Source organism: Melanotaenia boesemani, chromosome 10 (assembly GCF_017639745.1).
Source record: "Melanotaenia boesemani isolate fMelBoe1 chromosome 10, fMelBoe1.pri, whole genome shotgun sequence".
In the NCBI taxonomy this organism is placed as follows: domain Eukaryota; kingdom Metazoa; phylum Chordata; class Actinopteri; order Atheriniformes; family Melanotaeniidae; genus Melanotaenia; species Melanotaenia boesemani.
In genome coordinates, this window is record NC_055691.1 from 31,615,786 (window position 1) to 31,638,073 (window position 22,288).

The 22,288-nt window shown below is 36.9% G+C and overlaps 1 protein-coding gene across 3 annotated transcripts in view; it reads right to left on the bottom strand.

Moving 5' to 3' along the window:
• LOC121647330 (leucine-rich repeat-containing protein 4C-like) overlaps positions 1-22,288 on the bottom strand; it is a 180,715-nt gene that overhangs the window by 14,554 nt on the left and 143,873 nt on the right. For 2 of the 3 annotated variants that reach the window (XM_041996658.1, XM_041996657.1), the window contains one exon: positions 4,544-4,613. The gene's annotated coding sequence lies outside the window, so the exon portion shown is untranslated. Of the gene's footprint in view, positions 1-4,543; positions 4,614-10,114; positions 10,186-22,288 lie in introns of those variants that run through there. The other variant, XM_041996659.1, reaches the window with a different exon arrangement.

The following is a 22,288-nucleotide window of genomic DNA, read 5'->3' on the forward strand; positions in this document are numbered from 1 at the left end:
AACTAAAGTAAAACATAGGAATAAAGCAAGAACAAGCTAAAACTCATTTTGATTCAAGCTGTGCAAAATACGTAATGGTTAGAATTTATACTGAATGAAAATGGCTGAGTCATGTTCCTAACATGAACTATTCACTTTGGTTAACTATATCCTGTGCACAGATTTGTTCGTTCTTCCTCTAGACTTGTCAGACATTTGCCTTGAAAGCTTTTTCCTTTGTTAGTTATGACCACTGAGAACCAGTGAAGCAAGTAAGGGCATGCTTTAAGTGCAAGTGACTGAAAGGTGGGGCTAAACGTATACACCAGCTAAAAACACAGATTTAATTTAATGAGACGATCCAGAGAGGAAAAAGTGACTGGGTTAGTAGGTGAAGGGAAAATCATATATGCTACTTGCTGGTTATGACAAAACGAGGAGTCTATATCTTAGTCACATGACTTGTTGGTGATATCTATATTCATGTAAACAAAGTCTGACACTAATTGAAATATAACAATAAATATTCTTCACATTTTATCTGAATTCTAAAGTTTAAGTGATAACTTTTTGATTTAAAAAAAAATGGTTTTCCACCACACCGCTGATGTGTAAATCCTTTTATCTAGCTATTTCCTGCAGTGGTTTGCATGTCCCCTGTCCAGCAGGGAAAAGCTGAGCTGTATTACGATCTGTGCCTCGACAAGTTTCGACCACAGCAAGAGTCAGTTCAGCTGTGACTTTTTGGGAGTTCTGTGCTATCTCCACATGCTGACTCAGTGCTTCCTTAATGCAAACATACTGAGTCTCACTGTTTACAGTGACACATCTTTCTCTATTTTTGAAAGCATTATGGTGATGATGCTTTACTGAGTCAACTACCAGAGAGCAATGTGTCACTAAAGTATTATAAGAACAGTGTATCATTTCTTCAGGACATAATTCATGTTGGGGGGGTGTGCACAGGCATAAAATATCTGACTCCCTCTTCAATCATCGGATGACCCATAGCTGGAGATCCTTGCCTACGGAATTGAACAGTAACTTTACTTGGCCTCTTTTGTCAAAGTGTCCAACAATGAGTTAGTTTTAAGTTCCTGGCATTGAAATGCATGCAAGGATAAATCGTAAATGCTATCCCTAAACAGAATTAGGAAACTGCTCACATATCCAAATTTTAAACCAAAGAAATAAAAAATCTCTGATGTTTACTATTTGTGGTTAAAATAAAGCTGATTAAAGATATTTTTGTCATTTCTAGACAATGTTTTGATTCCACTGAGTAAAACAAAATGAATAATCCAAAGGAAAACTTTCAGCAGCAGTGTTGTAGGTGTGCACACACATACCAATGGTGTGCATGGCTTTTGGCATGTGCACATTTTCACAAACTATTCATGACACTCGTCCTGTTTCACAGTGTGTTGGCGGCGAAGGCTAGTGGGTGACAAGAGCTACTGATAAAATCAATCTTCACCCTGTGAACATTTTAGAGGGACTGTGGGCAGAAAATAGCTGCTAACAACTCTTCAAGGATGTCAGTGGAAGGAGTCTGTGTGTAAAACTGTCAATCCAGGGTCTGGTTGGGGTCAAGGTTAGCATGGATCACTTTGAACCTGTCTGAGTCATGCAGAGGTCAATTGGAGGCTGTGAACTCTGACAGACCGACAGTGTGAAAAACTGTGGGCTTAATAGAAGAAATGACATAAAACTAGGACATGAAGTTCACTCCTCTACAAACAAAGGACAAAACCAGAGGATGGGGTCTTATCAAAATTTCAAATATGCTCAAATTCCTTATCTGTTTTCAGATTATTGCTTGTGTGGTTATAATCGCTTGTGCTTTGCTTATATAATAAAACAACTGACTTGGCAAACCTGCAGGATCTTTAGGATCTTTTCAGTGTTGACAGGTTCAGGGGCAAAATGTAAAATATCTTCTTGACTGATGTGTTAATATGTTTTTTTTTATGTGAGTTGGACTGAAGGTCAGTTGTCTTTCACAATCTGCTGTGGGAAACATGGTGATTAAAGCAAAAGAAAAGAGTGGCATAGCTCCAAATGTCAAAATGTGTTCAAAGCATCTTTTAATGATGATGATCAAAGTGAAAAGACCTCTGACAGTTCAGAAACAGTAAGCTAGAGCAAATATTTCCTCGCAAGAAATGGAAAAGATTCCAATAAATTCACGATTTGTTTAAATTACATGAATGCTCTTTAGCTGTATGAGATGATTGATGGGAGGATTTTTTATTTGATTATTATCTAAACATTTAAGTTAACCCTAAGCTCTGTGGCATGTGTGGGTGTGTTAGTGTGTTTGTGTTTAAGCACCTTAGTTTTGAATGTTGGGCCTCAATTTTGTTTTAAGGCAAAAAAAAAAAAAAAAAAAAAAAAAAGAACGAAACACTGTAGTTGAGCTTTCAATTACAGTTTTGAAAAAAACATTTACAGATATTACCTTTTCAATTTTTTCTTTGCTATTATTTGTTCTCGCAATGGCACCAGACAAATATGTAATCACCACTTTTCAGTTAAATGCAAAGAAAAATGTAAAAGAAGAGTGGTACTGTTTCTTTTCTTTCCCCAAATAGAACTATGACTTTATACAACATAGAGGCTAAGGCCTATAAATAAATAAACAGATAAGAAAAAAAAAAAAAAAAAGATCTACTTTTATTATTTAAGCTGTTTTGTAACTAAATAACACTATTTTTTTATTAAATTATAAACACTTGTGAAAACACATCTAGTATTATGTTTGTTTTTTTGTTTTTCTATTTTTGTTTTTCTTTGAAATAAATTGGTAAATTTAAAAAAGAGCACTGTACAACCTGTTCTCCAGGGTGGAGGTGGATGTAAAATTTTGATTAATTATGATGAATGCATAATATCCACTGAAATAAGGGAAACATAAAAGCAACTATTCATGGAAACCATATAGCTTTTAAAAAGAACTTAAAAACACTTTTACTTGTGGAGTTTCAAAAGAGCCTCATACTCAGTGCCCGATTTGCTGCTAGATCAGCTGTAAGGAAACCAAAGAGTCATTTCCTGTGACAAATACATACATACATACATACATACATACATACATACTGAAGCATGTGCATGAGTCAAATTATTTTTTTTTATTTAAATATTTTTCCACCTTAGTCATTTTATGTTCATGTTCTGTGTTCACGAAAAAAAGAGAAAGGAAAAATTTGCCATTTTTTATTTTACTGACAATACAAATTATAAATCTTTATATTTCCTGTCTATCAAAGTAAAATAGCTGATGTCCACCTGGTTTAACATTAAACCACTTAAAATATGAAGCTTAACATTTTTTATTGTCTGTATATCAGAAATCCATAACACTCACTGTCAAGGTTTGCAGTCTGTACGTTCTCTGCATCATGTACATCTGCTAAAAACAGGGAGAAAAATAAAAATAATAGCTAAAATTTCTAATTTTTTCATCTCACTAGATGATTCAGTAAAACAAACACAAATTGTCAGAATTAGTTCTAGCAATTCAGGAAAATATAAACTACTTTGATAGTTGTTGACATAAATTTGTTTATTCTTTCATTGGTTATATTTAGAAAAAAAAAATCCATCTGTTAATCATAGAGGATGTGTAATAGTATAAAGAGCCCTCATGCAGGAGTCATTATGTTTAACAATTGATCGTAAAGCCACCCAACAAAGGGAGACTGAATGTATCCTGCAGAACCAACATTGTTTTATCATAACGTCCCCGAGTTCCAAGGTGATTATTTCTCCATTTAACAGCTCTTAATAAAATTCAAGGGTACTCTAAATAGATCTACAAATTATCAAGCCTTTGCGAATTAACCCTATAATAACAAATTGTAATCCAAGTGTAGGCATCTTTGTAGGTAACTGAGATTGCACAAGAAACATTCCCCCTACGGACAGGTAGCCTTTACAATATCAAAAACTCTTCTTATCCTGATAATTGATGCATTGTTCAGCCTTAACTGTTGTAGTGCTGCAAATGACATAGTATATCTCAATGAATACTATTCAGTGCTTTAGTCATGTAAGAGAATATACTGAAACAATGGGAAAAAAAGTAAAAAGCAGTGGTTGAGAACAGTCATTTCATTCAGCGATTCTTTTGCTTGTCTCAATAAATCCTTTTCATGATCACAGGTGGTTAGAAGGCAATCCCAGCATATGCAGTGCAGAAGTTAGAGGAGTACATTAGTGATTTATAGTTTTCAATTCACCAGAATGTGAAGTCTTCCAAATGTTTAGGTCCTTTACCAGCATGAGTTTACTAGAATGATGAGCATAATTTATTCTGGCAGACAGGGTCCATTTTTAAGGAGTTATTTGGAGCATATTCACACTGAAATAGTTAAAACTATTTGTCTGGTATTTGTTCCAAAACTGCAGAATGTAATTTGCCAAAAGGTGTGGTATGTTATGCCGGGCAACATTAATAGATTAAGGTTTGTTACTTCATGTCTGCAGTAAACCTGCATGTGTGATTTTAAATGGGGAATAAAGCAATCAAGATTCAGCACCCTGTTCTAGTTTCAGTTCTTACCTGCCAAACAGTCTCAGTTCCTTTACATTCTAGTGATCCTCATGTTAATTTCCAGTCCATCATGCTGGCCCTGCAAATACAAGATACAAACTATAAACACGCTTTTAGAGGAGATAACAGACAGAGTTGTAGCCACATCACAGTATTGGCTGCATAGAATAAACCACAGGCACAATGTACTGTTTTGGAATGATCATGATATATCTAGACAACTACAAAAAATGCTATGTTTTAAACCCCCCAGGATAAAATACACTTAATTTAAAATTCTCTTTGCTTTTTCTAAATAAGTATTGAGTCATCTTGTTAGTTTTCCTTTCAACTACTTCCTCTGCTGATGCTGAAATTATAGTGCCTTTGAGAAACTCCATCTAAGAAGATGGACTTTAGAGCTCGCTGCTGTTTCGGAAAGGCTGGCTCCCCAGGGAAAAGGCGACAGCCAGAATTATAAAGCCTCACTAACACACAACCACAAACACACATGTTTGCAGAGGACAGACCCTGCTGAATAAATTATGGGGGACAAAAGCAAATGGAGATAAGGTTTTCCATCTTGCATGCCATCCATTAGTGCAGTGCAAGAACTGTGACCGTGAATAAGTGTGTGATCCACTATAGAATATAATTATGTCAGTTTAACATTACCCTAACCTTTGTTTTAGGATCTCATTTGTGCAGCATTGCCAGTAAATATTGTTGCTACATACTCTTGCAGCATATTTGACCCTAAAGGAATGTGCATACAAAATTACAAACATATCAGTGTCTATCTCAAATGTGCATGCTGAAAAAATAAAAATGAAAATAATAAAATAGCACAGATTTGCCACTGGAAACCTTAAGCCACAAACTGTGCAAGCTTTATGGCTGGGAACATGCTTTCCATACGGAAAGAAAAAATACTTTTCTTGGGGGACTATTTTCAGACACAGAATTGGTGCTCCACTGAGTATTTATAGCAGCAGGATGGTGTAGGTGGGATTGACACAAAACACACAGCAGTGCGCATGTTCATCCAAATGAGGGGAAATGTCACTCTGCACAAGAGTGTGACTCACTGCTATGTTTTGAATAGTTTCTGAACGACAGTGAAGCTTGTTGGCATAAGGAGACTAGAATTACATCACAGTTTTATAACGCTGCTTGTCATTCAGTTGCGGTTCATATCAGTATCTACACAGTTTTAACCTTTGACCACTTGCTTAAAAATGATCAACACTATATGAATAAATATGAGACATTTTTATTAAATTTAGCTATAAATAGGCTTTAAACTTTTAAGTCTTGATTTGAGAGGCTGTAATTAACTTTGATTAGCAAATGTGAGGATATTTGAACAGTGAAATTAAAATATTTGAAGTTTACATTGTTAAGATGAATCGACGTGGGACGGAGAGACAACCTGAAAACAAGACTTCCTGGTCATGACTGGCAGCACTGAGGCGTGAAAAAGGATATCATGCTTCAGTAAGACAGGCAGTACTCATTAGTGGGCTCATTTTTGTTCTGCTTGGTCTTATAATTAAATTTAATATGTCTTGAAATCTAATCTAATCAGATTTGTTAGTTAAGAGTGACTTTGGTCTAAGTCTAAAGTCTGAAGCTCTTAATGACAAATAACCTTCCAAAGCAGACCAGCTAATTCAATAATCACTGATAAAATGACCTGGTCATGTAAGTGATTGAATTAATAGGTGCTGTAAAACTGCATGCTGTGCAGCACAGTGAATTGAAAAAAGAACAGTCCACAGCTGTTTGGCTTAAACTTCCCTAAGAATGACAAATTATGACTACAAAGTAGATGAAAGAGATGATGGATATGGACTCTGTTGCTGTAATCATTATCACTGTTGTTAATATCAACAACATCAATATTGTAATCCCCTCTAACCTCCCTCCTTGCAAACACATGCACAAGTGAAACAACCTCTGGCTTTCCTCCTCCTGTGACTAAACTATACATCATCATTGAGCGTCTCGTGTTTGTGTTGTAGAATGTGTCCAAAAGATGTATGTTCTTTCTGATGAAGAAGAGAGAGGCATATTTAAACTCTGAATGTGCAGACAGACTGGTCTATCAGAGAGACCTGCTGTGTCAGTGGTGGTTTGATCCTGGATTCAAAAGAACAAAAAGTGTGATGAGTTTTTTTTTTTTTTTCTGTTATTTAACTACAAAGCAAAAGTACAACGTTCAACATGTACACACATGTTCTGAGACATTTTGTATCACTTTACCGTTAAAACTGCTCAAAATCCTGTTGAATACTGTCTGATACCTGTCTTCTGCCCCGAATAGATACAAAGCAGCAGAAAACAACACTATAACAATTTTGACATATCACATGGTAATAAATGGTAAATATACCTAAATATACCTAAAATATAATTTTTTTTGGTAACATTTTCTTAAAAGGCCAAATAAAGTCCAAAAAATTGGACTTTTCTCATCGTTTTTTCATGGGTGGGCATTAAAGAGTTAAAACATGACAACTTTATGCCACAAATTACTAATTTTAAACCCAAGAGTCAAACCCAAACAATTAACAGATATGCTGATGTTAGTAGACTCGCAAAGGAGTAACAAGTTTAAAGTCATTATAGCTGAACTGAAAAGAAATACTCACGACTATTTCATTTTTTATTTTGCATGAACTGTGGGAAATCATTTTCTAACTCATCACATCCAATAATAATCAGCCCAATAAGGTTTTAGCAGTGGCTTTAGGGGTCTGTCACAGACCTCCTCAGCCATTTTTCTTCTCCTTTTCCCTCCAATGAACTTACATAGATAAAGCTTTACTCTCAAAGAGTAGTGGTTCAACAAATCAAGACTAACGTCAGTGTCTTTTGCTCCAAATTTCATCGAATTTTGACCTGCGGGTCACACTACATCACCCTCTGGAACTGACCAGAAATGCATGTCAGGCTGAATCAATTGGGTGCACAGCCACTCGTTCAATTAAGATCTTTGGCGGGGCTGAGCAATGTGGTTTGCAGTGTGGTGAGTACAGGCTCCCAAAGGAGCAGTAAGTGCTGAAATCAGCTCAGCTGTGCCCGTCATTTGTCATTATCTAATGGCAAATCCATGTGTGTCCAGTAGAAGGCTCTCACCAAATCACTGAGGGATAATAACGAACACAAAGATAGATAGATAGATAGATAGATAGATAGATAGATAGATAGATAGATAGATAGATAGATAGATAGATAGATAGATAGAAAAATAGATAGATATTATGTTACTTCTCTCTGTGATTTCCATGTGATGTTAATGAGAGCCAATCAAGAACAGTAATCTGAAAGTTTTATTATAGGATGCAATACAATATGATGCAAACTGCACAGGGACTCTGAGCTGTGTTTCCAAGGAAAAAAAAAGTATGATGATGATGTTGAGATAAAACAAATTAGCAGACTTTTAAGCAGGCATTAAGATAAAATACAATTATCTGTAACAAAGGCAGCAATTTTGTGATTATTTTAATTACATGATATGGGTCTTAATTAAATTAAAATGCAGCTAAATCTGTACTTTAATATGATATTAATTAACATGTCTCAGTTTTGTACACCATTTATCAGAAGACAATATGAGAGCTTATAGGGTTTTCTTGTCTACATTTCAGTGTATTGTGCGTGCTTGTGAGCTTGTGTGTGTTCTTACAGTCTATTAACAACATCATTGACAATCAAACTTCAAATTCAGTGTAATGATGTATTGTGCCATAACAGGTTGTAACTAATGCCAGATTCTATTTTTTTTTTTTTTGTAATTGGAAATGTGCTGACAGATGAGGTCTGCTTATTGTAAAAGCAAAGCTTCATACTGCTTTTAAGAATGACACAAAGAATAAATGCCTGTTTACAAGACCAGTGGAATTGAAATGGCTTTAGGGGGAAGCAAAACATGACACAGTTCAGACTGCCGCAGAATGTAGCTTTGAGTCCAACCAACTAATGATCCGCATTTGCTGTCAACACAATTTCCTTTTTAAAAGAAATGATTTCAGAGACTCTGGTTGGTACCATAGTTTGAAAATATGGCTGCATTAAAAATAATACTACTAATAATATTAACAATAATAATAATAATCATACAGAGTGGAATCAGTGCAATCAGGGGAGATATAGAATTAATTTATCTGATTTAGTGTCTGACTGAAATAGCGTTTGGAGTCCAAAGAGATTTCAAGCTGGAGGGGAGGCATGAGATGTGTTTGAGAGGATAAAACACCGGCAGATTGGGCTATTGAGCAAAATAGAGCTGCCTAGACGACGCGGGGAGGAGAAACACAATGTCCTTTGGGTTTTAGTTTTTAGTTTAAGTCAAGCCAGTCTTTGATTGAATATTTTTGATGAGATTTTGGTACGTCTATTAATTTAACTGTTGAATCAAATTAATCACCATTATCTCGTAGGTTTTCAGTACAGAAAACAGCTTCCAAGATGAGGGTGGTAAATGATTTGGCCCTATCAAACATGTTAGTCATGAAAGATACTGTGATCTATTTTCAGGAGGAGCCAGTTATCAGAGGTAAGAGATCTCTCTGAAGATGCTCGTTCGTGGAGATGAAGGATTACAAAGGTGACAAAAGAGGAAACGATTAAGAAGGAGGCAAATACTTAAAAACCTACTTTCAAAAGAACTGTGAAGTAAAGGTATGGAGGATGAAAGAAACTGACATATGGGTTAGCTCGAGAGGAGAGAAGTTGTCAATACGGGAATAAAAAATGAAAGGCTTGAGGAAACCTGAGAGGAAAAACAGATGAGCATGCTGCAGTGCCACGAGTTATATAGACTGCAATGCACATCAAAGTGTAGGTGCGATTTTAGACAAACATTTGATTCTCTATACAACACCTGATAATTTACACAGAAAAACTCAGACATGAAGGCTGTTAAAAACTGCAAAATGAAAACCTTGAAGTGGTGAGAAAGATTAATGAGATTGAGTGGAGAGGGCAAAGATGTATAGAAAAATGAGTCTCAGATATGCCTAAAAAGTTGAGAGACACATGAAGGGGAAAATAAGGACTGAACATGAGAAAGGCACAGGATCTTTTTTTTTTTAATTGTCATTATTCATTTCATTTCCTGGTGTGATGGACACTGTGGTGAGTTACCGGGTAGGTCGTTTTCCAGAAGCAGATGAGAACCGTAGTTAAAGTGGCAAACTGACAAATCTGATTAATTTCCTCCTCTGTTCTTCTCTCAGATTGTACTCATTTGGATTTTCCTCCAGAAATTAAGTAGCAGGCTTCATATGGAGCTTGATGCATCACATTAACCCTATCAGAAAGTATTATCAGAGACGTTTTTCTACTTTTAATTTAAATATTTTTTTCTCACTCGTCATAGTTGGAATTCATGTTTTGTGATTCATTGTCCGGAGGAAAAACTGAAAGGATGTATGATTGTCTAATGTCTTGTAGTGAAAACTATATTTCTTCAGGTGTCCATAGTTTGATAGTTTAAAACGCAAAGTTTTATGTGATTTCGACTCTTTGTTGGTGATGATGCAGAAATGTTTTTTTTTTTTTTTTTTTTATATAAAAGAAATATATCTTTACCTGCATCATCTTTAGAGCCAGAAGGAGACTCTTTCTTCCTCACAGATGGTCAAATGTTTATTGAGACTGTTGTTGCTGCCTGGTACCATCAGCTTGAAAAGACATTTTTAGGAGTCAACCATTCGGATTGGATTAAGTCCAGACCCAAAGTGTCACCCCTCAAGCGAATACATAAAGAGCTTTGTGATCAATGGATGTCAACCCCCATTTTTAATTCCCGAAGGTTTCTTTTTCCCCAAGTGTTTAAATCATGTAAATCACTGAAGTCTGCCACCACCCCTAACTGACCTCGGTCAGAAGAGATAACAGTCACTTCCTGGGACCAGGCTGGATTTCATCCAAGTGTCAAGAAAAAAACTTATTTCTCTGAGAACTGGTTTTGATACTGAATGTTTAACTGTGCTAAATGTTGTGATTTCCTCATAGTAATTGGTTAAAATGATCCCATTTATCAATAAAACATAGATCGTAATTTCATTCACGATTCCAGGACAACTTTCCACACAGTTCAAAATAAATGAGCTCTGACATGGAGTTAGAACGCCACCCAGTGGGCATTCTTCATGAGCCCCTGGCTTTTAGAAATGCACTTAATTTGCAGATGGATTTAAAAATGTGCATTCTTCTGACATCAAAAAATATCCTAACCACAAACCGCTAGTACAGTATGTTGGTTTAAGTGCATGATTTCCTTCTAGGTCCCCGGACAATATATTTTTACCTGTGAAAAATTTTCAAATGTTTTATTGTTATTTAATGAACTAGTTAATCTTTCCTGTTAATGGTTCAGTGTTAACAACATGTTGTTTTTATCTACAGCAAAGTTAAGCGTTGTTAATTTTTTTTATATAAGACAGGTAATAGACGACATTTCTTTAAGGTTGGAAGAGTGGAAAAGTTTAGTCTTTAAAACTTACACCTCCGCGTCAAAACCTTTGCAATTTTATTGGACAACGGTGTAAAGTTGTCTTAACACAGAAGTATACTAGCAGATACTTAGATAGTTTGAGGGAGAAGAGGGAAGAAATAACAAAGAAAACCCACAAAGAAGTAAGATTGTAACGTTTGAACTAAGTTTTTGTCTGTTTTTGTGGCGCCTTGTCCTTGTTTTATTCGTTCTGTTGTCCAAGTTTTATTTTGCTCACCGTATTATTCCCAGGAAGCTTTGCCAAGCAACAAATACACACTTTTCTTGTATCATTGCGAGAGATATTCCATTTTCTGATTGTCGATACTTTTTCCTGTTTTGTGCAAGCTTTGGAAAGCAAGTCTAAAGTTTGCCTACCAGAGCCAGTCAAGCCAGAAGCGCTTGACTTTATTAATAAACTCTCCAAGACCCATCCAACAGCTCTAGGCGAAGAGAACTCAATCAAGACTTACTGTTTTCTAAACTAGTATCAGCTCTCCTATGAGGAAACTAGCGAAGGCCACAGGTCACTTCGGACGCCGAACCGTAGGCTGGTTTCAGATGGACTGCCGTTATGCAGCACAAATGCAAAAATTGGGGAAAATCTGCCTCAAGTCCTATCTGATGGCTTTGCGGCTACCAGTGCAAACAGCCTGATCCGCCAAGCAAGACCGGCCTGAGATTCATCCATGATTCTAGCTGGTGTCTAAACAGAAATAAATTAAACTTACTTTTTATTTAGACTCCCATCTGATCTAAATTGAAATCACCCTTTAATCTTAATCGTCTAAACCTAATCTCTTAGGATAAGTTTCCTTAGTTTCACATTCGTTTTGATCAAAGTTCAACTCAGTTTACAGCATATATTATTTCAACTTTTCCATATTTCCAACTTTATGAATTATAAAAGTACAAAGGTACAAAGCTTTATTTTTGGTAATTTGTTGCATATTTTATTTTGACATTTTTTAGTGGTTACTTGTGGAAGAGAAATTGTTACTTCAAACAGAACTCACTATCACTTGTTTAGAGACTGACTGAACATCTTCTTATGTAAACATCAACTCACGGTATTCCTTTTTTTACCGTGTAAGAATTATAAAGAAGGGTGGTGCTCCCAAAAGGCTAGACTTTATCAAGTAAAGTTTATTCATTTTTAACAATAATATTTTTATATTAATAACGAGGCTATTCTGCAACAGGTATGAGATGTGCACTTTAATTTATTCATCTGAGAAGTGAGTGTGTAAAAACGATCATGAATGAAGAAAATAGTAAAAAAAAAAAGTGGTTATATGCAGATTTTAATTATAATTTAATTTAAATTTAATGTTTTTTTTCTGTTTTTTTGTCATTCCTGTGTTCGAAAACAAATATTGGCCGTTATTGGAAAGGTCAAATGCTGCATTTTAAATTGAGAAGTCCTCCACTTTGCTTCAAACAACACCATCTGTGCAGTTCAGATGAGGACACAAGCAGAATCTGCTGAAGTTACTCTCTTTTATGATGAACAGTGCTGGATAGAAAAAATGCCTGAGAATCCATTACCTACTAATAATGAGAGAAACCCCATTACTTTTCTAAGCCAAAAGTAGTCTGGAGGCTTACCCGAAGAAAATTTCAATGGTAGTCAAAAGTGTGGACAACTTTTCCCTTTTAAATGAGTAAAGCTATCTGGCGCAGAGGTCTGCAACCTGTGGCTCCAGGGTCATAAGTGGCTCTCTTGACCTTCCACAATGGCTCCTAATCATAGACTGTAAAAGATGGACGAAGCTTCTGCGACATCATCCGTAGGTTTCTGAAGAGCTGAAATGAAGCTCACTGGGTGGTTCCCACCGTCGCCATCTTGGCAGCGTCATGGGTGTCGTCATTCCCGGAAAAATCCAAAAATGGGCAAAGACGTGGTGCTGAGATGGGGACTGTGAAGGTGAGGGTGGATGATTGACACCCATCAAACTCCAAGCTACAGGCAGCTTGGAGTTTGATGGGTGTCAAAGCTACGTCTAAGCTTTTTTCTAACTCATCTGTTTGGATGAGTCATCAGAAAGTCACCCCCCTCACAGTTGTCATGAAAGTAAACTTGACCTATTAATCCTAAAATGGATTTTTTTTTACCAGGCTTTAACTGTTTATTTCTACTGTGAAGTTGGTCTTCTCTTGAGAGTCTATGGGGATTGACTCTGTTTTGGAGCCAGCCCCTAGTGGGTGAGGGGTGAACTGCAATCTTTTGCACTTCCTCACAGGCTTCACATTTTAGTGGCGCAGGTTGCCGCTTGCTCCTAATACATGGCTAAGAATGCTGAAGAACTAACTAACATTTTAAAGTAAAGACATAATAACAAATGCAGCCTTTTAACAAATTTTCAGTTATTTTTCATTCAGTAATTGCACTGAATTTCCACAACATAATGACACCAGTAATTTTTTTTTTCTCCTAAAGTTGGAAAATCTGTTTTTTTTTTTTTTTTTTTTGTTTTGGTTGGTTGTTTGTTTTTTTTTGTATGTGTGTATGTGTGTTTTACATAATTTTTCATAAATATCTACATTCCATAGAAAAACGCCTGTCTTTGCTCTTTTTCCAAATGTTTTAGGATTTTCTTTATTTCAAAATCTAAAAATAAAAAAAACGGTTCATTAAAAACACATTTTCTATAGTAGATATTTATCAAAAATTACAAGTTGTCTTTTTTCAAAAGGTCTCATAACATTTGAGTTTTATTTAGCTGGGCTGAGGGAAAAATGGCTCGTTGGATTATAAAATTTGCAGACCCCTGATCTAGTAATCTGGTGTATTTTAGCATTGTGTGTGATCACTATGTACACATGGCCCTGTATTCTTGTGCCCTTTCACTGGAATTTGCAGGGTTTATGTATGCTCATTATGAAGAACTGGTATTTTGGGAGACAATGGAACACATCACAGTGATTGTGAGACCACAGGTAAAAATAGTACTTCGGCTTAAAACGACAACATGAATTAATACAGACTTTTCTTTTTTTTTTATTACCTTAGTAAAAAAAAAGAAAAGAAAGACACTGGTGATGAATGAAGTCTACTGCTGTCCACTGTAAACTTTGTGCAGCAACATACTGTCAACCATGAAAATACAATTTCTAATTTATTGAGGCATCTGATATAACAGCACAGCAGCTTTGTAAAGCTTGTCTTAAAACACTAAAATGGATAAGGCAGAAAGCAGATTTCAGAGATAGTGGCAGAGAAATATTTTGTAACTGTCTTTTGTCTGTAAAAGACAAATAATCTGGGTGTAGTGTTTACACTGTAAGCTGATGCATTTAAATAGTTAGTTTGTTGTGACAGCAAAACCGTTGATATACTGCTGGGATTTATCAGGTTAAATATTTAACATGTTACATGCATGGTTTGACTATTTACTTGCATATATGAGCTTGTTTACCAGAAATAATCTGATATAATCAGAAATTGAAATTCAGTAAACAAACTCGTGATTTATTCAAACAGTCCATTTTAGTTACAAATAATTTAAGCAGTTTAGATGCACATCAGTGACAGTGTTTGACCTATGGTTAATGGATCCCATCACATCACATTATATATATATATATATATATATATATATATATATATACACATTCATGACAGTATGCTACATATAATAAAACTCTTGAGAAAAATAAATATTTTTCCTTTGTTTTAAAGTTAAGTGTACTGACTTATGAAGCCGGTGTGTCCATCCATTCATTCACCAGCTTTGTCAGCCTAAGGGTTGTGAGTAGTCAGGCTGAAGGCTAACCTAGTTGCCACTAGAGAGAGGGGAACCCTGGACAGCTCGCCAGTCCATTACAGGGCCAAAAAAGAGACAAATGAGGAAGAAAAAAATATACAAAACTTGCATACTCAAAGGGTCCACTTAAAATCACCAATTTATTTAAAATGCATGTTGTTGTACTGTGAAAGGAGTACTTAAGTGTACAAGAACATGCAAACTCCACACAGAAAGGATCTCTAGAGTCAAACCAGAAACCCTCTTCCTGTGAAGCAACAGTACTGGGTTGGACTTTCTGGAGCGGTTCTAACCTGGTTCAGGTCCTATTTAGAAGGCCGGAGTTATTTTGTTACGATCGGCAACTATGAATCCGAGCGAGTGGCCATGACTTGTGGAGTCCCCCAGGGGTCAATCCTTGGACCTCTTCTGTTCAACTTGTATATGCTCCCTTTGGGGAAAATATTACAGAACTATAGCATTAGTTATCAAAGTTATGCAGATGATACACAACTTTATGTGTCTCTGTCACCAGATGACTGCAGTCCAATAGACTTAATGTGTCAGTGTCTGGAGCAAATAAACACCTGGATGAGGGAGAATTTTCTACAATTAAATGAAGACAAAACTGAGATTATTCTGTTTGGTAGCAAAGAGAAGAGGGTCAGCATTGGCAAACACATGGAGACTCGGGCTCTTAAAATCACCAACCAAGTTCGTAACCTGGGAGTATTGATAGACTCAGATCTGACTTTCAGCAGCCACATCAAAGCTTCACTAAGAAGCTTTTTACCAGCTCAGAAACATCAACAGAATTAAAAGTTTAATCTCCCAGAAAGACCAGGAGAAACTCATCCATGCATTCATCTCCAGTAGGCTGGATTACTGTAATGGTCTTTTAAAAGGACTTCCTAAAAAGAGCATTAAACATTTGCAGCTCATCCAGAACGCTGCTGCTAGAGTTTTAACCAGGACTAAGAGATCTGAACACATCACACCAGTTTTGAAAGCTTTACACTGGCTTCCAGTCAGTCACGGAATAGATTTTAAAACCCTCCTGCTTGTTTACAAATCCCAGAATGGTTTCGGCCCAGAATACATCTGTGATATGTTCAGAGAATATAAACCTAGCAGAGCTCTTAGATCCAAAGACTCTGGTCAACTAGTCCAGACCAGAGTCCAGACTAAACATGGAGAAGCAGCATTTAGCTGTTATGCTGCAAACAAATGGAACAAACTGCCAGCGGAGGTTAAACTTTAACCAAATGTAGACATTTTTAAATCCAGGTTAAAAACATTTCTTTTCTCATGCGCCTATACATGAAATCTGCACGGTAACTTTTTTAACTTATCTTGCTTTTAATCATTTTAATGTAATTTATTATTTTATTGTGATTATGTGTTGATGCCTTTTACTATTCTAAATATCTGTAATGTCTTTGTTTTATGTAAAGCACTTTGAATTGTCCTGTACATGAAATGTGCTATACAAATAAACTGCCTTGCCTTGCCTTACTAAACTGACCTTTTTAAAAAACTATTTCATGGCACAATCCTGCAAGTATTCTTACCACTACACAAACAAAAATTAAAGCCAAATGAATAGACTTCAACAACTGTAGTTTGGCATTTTGTAATTCCCCGCTGACTAGCTATTTTGGATTTTAGTGACTGCATGACCTTTCCATTTCTTTCACTCAGTCTAAGTCTTTACAAACAAGATATCTCATAACCTCACAGTGAGCACGTTGCCATGGATATGTAAAATTACTACTGTTTGAAATCAGAAGATTTTTTTCTACACAATCTTTTTTTTACAATGTAATACCATGTCATTTATTTGTTTATCCCTTTTTTAAATTAATACTTTGCAGTCTGACACGGGAAAGCTTTACACATCTTAGATTAACAGCTTCAAAAAGCATGCATGGCTGTTTCCACATGCTGAAACAATTTTTCACCCAACTCACTGAAAACCCACGAGGACACATTTCAGCATGATGTGCAAAAATCCCACAAAAGACTTGTCATCAGGCTACAGGCACCAACTATAAAAGAGTCTAACTACACCATTCCCTTTAGGGCTCAACACTAGGGATACTAAGCGGATTTACAGTACGATATCAGCATTAAGCACAGCGTTTATTACAGGTACCAGGAGCTAAAGTTGATATAGAGCAAAGAAATGAAATGCTGACATGTGATCAGAAATGTAATGCAATGGTCAGATTATAATGATTAATACTATTATGTTTAGGAGAAGCAGTGGGGTTGGTAGAGGAAGAGTAGAGGAAGTGAACATCTCCATTAGAACATATTTTAATCTGTGTTGCTTCAGTTAAGTTGCAGCACTTTGGTTATGACTCAGAATGTTGAAGTGAATCACAAGACCATGATACTCGCTCTTTCAAATTAGCAACCACTGCAAAATAATTATAAAAAATTATAATGTGAAATTTGTAATCACGTACTTCAAATGACAAGTAGAAATTGGACAATCAAAATCACACACACACACACACACACACACACACACACACACACACACACACACACACACACACACACACACACACACACACAGGAGACTTCCACTCCCAAGATTTATGCACCAAATAGCAGGGAGTCCTTGTCAGGTACAATCGGCCATGAGTCTCTCTTGAAAAAGCCTGCAGCCTCACAGTGCTTTCCAGAACAATCTTGCACCAGACTCATCTGTAGCCTCATTGCCTAGCAGCAGCAGCTGGTATGCTCCGCCAGGCTTGCCTGCACAGGGACCAATTGCGCTATTGCAAAGGAGATAAGCGGTATGTATCTTGACACAGGCTAATAACACAGACTAAAGGGAGCACTCAAAAGATATAGCTAAAGCAATGCAGCCAATACATCAGTGTGTGAATTACTCACAAAGTTGAATGAGTTTAATGTGGAGATAAGATGTAGACAAAAAGATCATGCTGATCATTCCTAAATTTTTATTTTATTTTTCTTCTTTTCTGCAAAATAAAAAGTTATCTTTGGTTGATGCTCAAATGTGAGAACATAAATTGTAACACATTAATGAGTGTCTTTGTTAACGGGAATTACATCTTTTAACATGAAATAAGAATTAAAGTTAATCGATACACAACAATTAATACATATACAGATACAGATGGAGTCTGTCTGTCCTTGTAGTTCATTCAGTACGTTTTTAGTGAGCTTGCAGATGTGTACCCGAACATGGCGCATGGAGCAGTGCAGACTGACATACTGGAGGCAGTGTTGCACAGTATAGCTCACATGCAAAATGAACAAAGAAGAAGCTGTGATGTTTTTAATGTGCACACACATCGCCACCGTCTACTGTTACCTTTTTTATGTCTCTTTCTGAGAATGTAATTATGATCGTCTTTGCCATCTCTGTATTTGCTATTGTGAATTGTTGCTGAAGCTGATATTAAAACTTGGATGCAAACTCTGAACTCTGCAATGTTCTCTAGTTGATGTGTTGCCTAATTATCATACAAGTGGGAAGCATGCATTGGAGTATGTGGGCAGTGACATCTGACTAAGCTTGACACGGACATACTTTATTATGTACATAAAGAGAGCATAAATGAGGCCGTCAGAGAAAAAAACAGGAACTGTTTAGGCACACGATCAAATAGTAAGTAATCTAAGTTTTGGAATAAAAAAATGTCTAACAGGAATTTTATCCATAAAGTGTAGTGAAGTACACTTTAAACATAAACATCTGTTTGTGTTCATTCAGCTGGTCCGAGAGAAATACATGAACTACTCATAACCTTTTAACACAACATAGTGGAGGACAAAAATAGTAAGAATTAGCCACAGATTCCATGGACACCGACAAGGAACAATATTGTCCTCCGGTAATAATAAAGTGTTACGAGGTCATGCTAGTGCATGTTCATAAGGTCGATGAGTCCCATCCCAGGTTCCAACACTTCTTGGTGATGGTTGAAGATTCACATATTCAGAGAAGAGCAGAAACCAAGTTGAGCAAGTTCTACGGCATTTTCAGTCAACGATGTTGACTTTACAAATCATGTCTAGCCAAAAATATGTATATATACATAGTTTTCTGCACAAATTTTAGGTATCACATTATCTATTGCTGCTTGTTCCAATGCAGAGTCCCGGGTGTACATGCTAATATTTTCTGAGGGTGCTGCTGTTGTGGCAAAAAGAATATGCACGGCTCACATTTTCTTTACATAAACATATGCTGACTGTAACATGTCATCTGGAGGTCCTGAAACTGACAGCAACAACTCCATTTTTACATGTAGTCATGACACCTGGAAGGTTATTCTAAATCCTGCAGCGGAGTGCAGAAGTCCTGCCAAAAGCAAAAATCAAGAAGAAAAACCCTGTTTAAACACATTACTTACATGGTATTTCTCCATGCTGAAACATGGATGTTTTTACTTTTTCAAAGGTATTTTGTGAATCCATGACTTGAGAATGCACTTGTGATACACACTGCAAAAAAAAAAGCCACCGAGTGATGTGTGTGAGCATTATTTTCAGGGGTCAACAGGTAATGTAAACTCTAACACTTAATTACTGTATATGCTATAAATGCCATGTCTACTTTATGAATTTATGTGGAATAATAACTTAAAAACTTAACATTGCTTGTTTTAGATGAATAATAGAAAGGAAATAATATTAGGTTCAGAACAGCTGTGGTACACATCCATGCATGTAGTAGTGATATTTTAAATATAACTGACATCAAGCAACATGAGCAATGCCGTGGTCATCTACATCTGCATAACACAGTATGGACAGAAAGCACATCTGGTGGACTGACTTAAACAGGGAGCACCTAGATAACTACTTGGAAAGTGAAGACTGCTGAGAAAGCGCTCTTTCTCTCTCACAGGAAAGGGAGGTCGTCTAAAGAGGTTATTTATTTTTCATCTGGTGATGGAAACTGAAGAGCAGTAGGGAGAGTCCCACTGGAATTACTGACTAGAGATGTACCCTCCTGGGGCTACTGTCTCTCTCTTCTCTGTCTTTCTCCCACTCCCTCTCACTTTCTATCTCCCACCTTTCTGATCTTCACCAGAGAGCTGCCACTGTCTCTCAGGGAGAAGGGGAAAGAGGAGAAAAAAAAAAGAGGAGCTGCTCATTCTCAATACCATCTTTGCCTGCCTCACAGTCAAACTCTATTCATCCCACATCCCTGTGGTCCACAGAGCTCTGCTTGGCTTTGCTCAGCTGTAAATGCACCAAGCAAGGTGAGCTGGGAGGTTCTTTAGGTTCCTCCCAGGCTTGTCTGTCTCCACGTGGGAAGTATCGCTTTTCATCTCAACCCTCCTCATTAACAGCATTCCCATTACACTTCCAAGTCATTAAAAGAGCCACTTGTCCTCCCCCATCCCCTCTAGTGTTTTTCTTTCATCATTTCGATCTTCTGTTTGGACGAAGTTAAGGTGTGAATGTCTTAGCTGACACCTTTTCTCTACCAGGACCATAGTGAAATATTGGTAGCCAGAACTGGGGCTACATAAGCTTTGCAAAGCCGCCTCTCCATGGCCTGTTCCAGGCATTCTGGTGTTATCATGGGAGCCAATGAATGGCTGCCTCTCTGTTCCCTGTTCCTCTTAATGAACAGAGGTGTCAAATGCATTCTTACATTCAGGTCATTTGGGAGGTTTCCCATAGCTGCAAAAAGTCAAGATGCTAAAAATAAGAGTGCAACAGAAAAGTATGCAAAGGAGCCCATACTTTCAGACCAATCTAAGCCAACCCCTTTCCCATTCTACCATCGAGGCAGGGTTCCAGGCTTTGTGGTAGTGCAAATACATAATTAAGATGACATTGTTGCTACAGTAAAGTGCTCCTCAGCACCAGCTTTATGTATCAGATTTCACCTGGTGAGAATGTGGAACCCCAGTAGTTTGCTTTTTCCACATGACTTTTTCTGACTACCTAGAGACAACATAACCTTTTTTCTGTCTAATTTTGTAAGCTGAAATAAACAGGGTGAACAATGATGATCCACATGCTTTTACATTTCTGTGGATAGAGAACGAGTGTGGGAGAATGAGAGGAGTAATAAGGGACAAGCTGAACGAGTGGAGTGGGGCGTGTAAAGAGACACACTCTTCATTATACCTCAAATAGAAACAAGTCGAGGCTCTGCTAATCTCCCTCACAACAGTAACAAGAAAATGGACTCTGTTTTCACTGCCTCTCAAAGCCACAAGCTAATAATGGATGTGGAAGAAATCAAATTTGCACCCCCCCACCCCACACAGTAACCTCTTTACTTCCTTCTGCCTTCCTGGTCTGCGTCTCCCATTGCCTTTCTTCTTCCCCTCCATGTCACTTCCATCCCCCCACCTAGTTAACTTCATTGGTTGGAGAGGAAGAATGCTGAGGATGCAGGACTACAGAGAAACCAGCATCAATTAGACTCTAAAGTGCACTTTATTTTTTGCCCCCCCCCCTGCCAAATTAAATTACATTATAAAAAAAAAAGTGCAATGGAAAAGCAATGAACTTTAATTATCGAGGCAGAACCTCAGCATAGGCCATCACTCAATATTCTCCAATTCAGTGCAGCTGCCCGTGATGTATATTTACTACAGGATAAAATCCAACATGTTAAAAAAAATCTGAATGTAAAACTGAGTATGATATACCAACTAAAACAAGTCCCGCATAGTAAAAGTTTGTTTGTTTGTTTGTTTGTTTTTTTGTTGTTGTTGTTGCTTTGTGGGATCTTATATTACATTCTTTTCCTGACTCTGTTTGCTTTTATACAACATGCAACAAAAGAGATCAAATCGCTTTAATAATCCAGCTGAGAACCTGAGAATTTGAAACAAAAAACCTAATCCTTTGGCTGCCTCTGTAGATGGGGTGGTACGTGTGTCGGGGAGCAAGCACAACACAGAAAGGAGGGAGGAAGCAGCTGATTCCCTCCCATTTCGGTTTCTGGGAGGCCTGCCAGGTCAGATGGCATGGCTTTGCATATGCTGTGTAAAATGTTACTATCGCTTGCCAGTGCTTTATCTTTTCATTTTAAGCAGACGTTATGAATTCTGACATACTGTGGAAAGTTCCAGCATCAGCCTTTCATTTAACTCTTCTTTCCATCCTTGCATCAGTAAAGAATCAATAAAGACATGATTAAACCTAAAGAATTACAGTGGGGTGATACAATGGCATTTATGAGACAAAAATTGACTGTCATAAATAAACAAGAAAAAAAAATTGTTATTAGATTTCAGTTCAATTATTTATGTCATTTTTCATACAAGGACTGTCTTTTTGTTGAAGTGCAGTTCCACAAAACAATCATCATCATCATCATCAGATTGGAAAGATTGTCAAGGTGCATGTAATGGTGTGGGGTTGTAGATCATTCATCTAGATACTCTATGATGAAAGTAATTTGGAATCAGAATGGAGCGTCTGAGGATATCAAGGACATCAACAAAAATTAAGAGCAAGAGAATTAACGGAGTCAGATGAGAAGATTAAATTGCACTTCAGTGT